Genomic DNA, 2,692 nt, shown 5'->3' with positions numbered 1-2,692 from the left:
CTAAATACCTGAAGGATTTCTGAATTCCAAAACTATTCTATTCCGAATGCCAAGGATCTTCGCAACCTAATAAGAAATCTCTGAATCAAAAAGAAGGATTCCTTCTTAATTTTAAAAGAATTCGCATCAAAATTCCAGATTCCTTCGGAATCTCAAAATTAATAACATTTGGCCAGGAGTTTCTAAGAAAACTTCGGAGTTGAAAGGAGTTCTCAGAATACTGGAAACATTTCGGTGGAATTCCGTTGATTTCTCTTATTGATGGAAGAAATTCAAGTACTTTTGATGCAATATTTCGCATATTTCCTGATTTGAGTTCTCAGATTCCTAACAGAATTCACCAAAGGCTTCTCGAAGGAATATTCCAAAAATTACCAAGTATAACACAGGTGATTCTTTGATTACCATATTGTCGGAGGAACCAACAACCAGATTCCTTGAAGAATAATTTTGTTGTTGCATGAATCATCAGACTTTTTCACGAATCTCAAAGGAACCATCACTTTCTGCAAATCCTGGAACAAATGAGGGTGCTTCCAATTATAAAATGAGGTTTAGTAGCATCATTCCGTGATTTGTTGTTCCTTTCATAGATCCGGATCTGGAACGCCTAATTTTGCCTTCATTTTCAGGAAAGTTTGTATGCTGCTCAGGATGATCCGGTTCTTGGTGGACGAAGCCCCATCTTATGGATCCCGGAATAATCAGCTGCGGTGTCCGTTTTGTTTTTAAATTATGTTATTTTCTCCGGTATTTATAAACACTGCGAAATATTATTTAGAAAATTCGGAAAAAATAGACAACAACATTAAGAGCTTGTTGACGTCTAATCATCTTTCTCTTTCAAGAACATAGACGGATACGATTTGTTTTCATCGGTCCGATGAAAACAAATCAATCCTGTCATGTGAAAGAAAGATGATTGATCAACAACTCTTTCTTATGAAAGAAAACAAAAAGAAGAAGAACCTCAAATCAGGAGCTCGATGTGGCTTTACGTTCTATAGCAAGACGTCGGACCCATATCAGGCTGAAACGTCAAACCATTTCGCATGTTCGAAGTCAGACTTCGACGCAAACGTGCAGAATCGCGAGATGTAAGGCGGATCCTCTTGCTCTGCTCACTCTCAGATCAGGCTCTTCTCCTGATCGCGGCTTTGATGTCAAGCTCCTGTCGGACTCAGATTTCTCAGAGGGCTGTATAAAAAGTAAATAAAAGGTTTACAAACAAAATAAAATATGTTGGAAGTCAGAAACATGCTCTCTACGTTAAACTATCCTATATTTTCTTTGCTAAACAACCCAATTCTTTTCAAAGTGAAAAAGTACTTAAACAAAATCATTCGGAATACTTTTGAGGGATACCAATCTTTTACAAAAGGTGCTGGTTGCATCTGACAATTCGTGACAGCGCTTGCTGGTTCAGATGAACTACATTTTTCCTCTTTAAGTCCGTCCCAGGGTCCGTGTAATAATGATTTTTGTTCAATCGTCCGTTTGTTGAATGCAGACAGAAACCTATCGTATATGCTGCATGGGCATAGAAACGTCTACCCATTTTGCTTCTCCTGTCATTCATACTTTTCTTCAGTCTGAAATTATGTAAAATTCGTCAGCAAAGCGAAAGTAATCGGCTATTTTTCTTTCAAATTCACATAGGCCCTATTTTTCGTTCTAAAGTACCGAAAATACTCCCAGAGATTCCTGAAAATGGTTAGTATACAATGCGATAGGAAAAGACGGATATCCAGGAATTCCTGTTTAATAGTTATAGTCTCAGATTTGCGTATCGCATCAAACAAAAAACATTGACTTTGAACCCGGCAGACAACGATAAAAAGAGCATTTTGGAAAGAAATCCTAGGTATGCTTCTGAGTACCGTGTGCCAGCTACGGAAAGATACTGCTCTCGGCCAGTAACCATGGATCATTGCTGCAGCAAATTCCTTCGACCATCGCAACTCGAGTTCTAGCCGGCGCTGCTCAGATTGCTCTTCCGGTACGCATTTCTGAGCCCAGCCTGTCTGTACCATCGAGACCGGAGCGATGATGGACACCACTCTCGGAACGCCACCAAACACGCCTTTCTACAAGTGCTTTCGTCGTCGCTCAAAAAGAAGACTTTCAGATAAAATCCGTCGAGGGACGGAGATTTTGCAGAATTGGGAGAAAACAAACAGCTGCTGCAGGAGAAGAAGAGTGATTATTCAGGATTCGCGATCGAAGGACAAGGTCAAGGAGCGAGGGGAGGTTATTGAGAGGGAAAACGTGGCCACGATACCGAACATGCTGTGCATCGGAGGATTGTGATGTCGCCCTTTGGGATACGTGATCGTGCAGTCGAACTTTTCGCTGGCCATGGGCATGCTGTGGTGGCAGGATTGATTTGGCGGATGGGTTTATCGCTCGTAATTGGCCCAGCCAGAGTCGACTGGCTCGTTTTGGATCCAATGGCGGACAAGATCTTAGTCGGAACGTTATTGTTTCGATGAGCTATGTTGAGTTGTTGCCACTTTGGTTGACCGGAATGATCCTGTTCGGATGTGTTCCTAATCGGAGCAGGATTCGTGATACGCTACGTTAGTCTACCTCACCGGTGGGTTAGATATTCGAATTTATGATGGTTTCTTGAACAAAGTATTTTTTTGTCTTTCAGCGGACATTGACGCGATATTTAGCAATGCGTAACTAC

The 2,692-nt window shown here is 41.2% G+C and overlaps 1 pseudogene; it reads left to right on the top strand.

Annotated features, from left to right (window-relative positions):
* Nucleotides 1-918: 918 nt before the first annotated feature.
* LOC134219252 (uncharacterized) overlaps nucleotides 919-2,692 on the top strand; it is a 3,174-nt pseudogene continuing 1,400 nt past the window's right edge.

Source organism: Armigeres subalbatus, chromosome 1 (genome assembly GCF_024139115.2).
Source record: "Armigeres subalbatus isolate Guangzhou_Male chromosome 1, GZ_Asu_2, whole genome shotgun sequence".
NCBI lineage: Eukaryota > Metazoa > Arthropoda > Insecta > Diptera > Culicidae > Armigeres > Armigeres subalbatus.
Note: the sequence above shows the minus strand (reverse complement) of the source record. Positions and strands in the feature narration are given on the sequence as shown.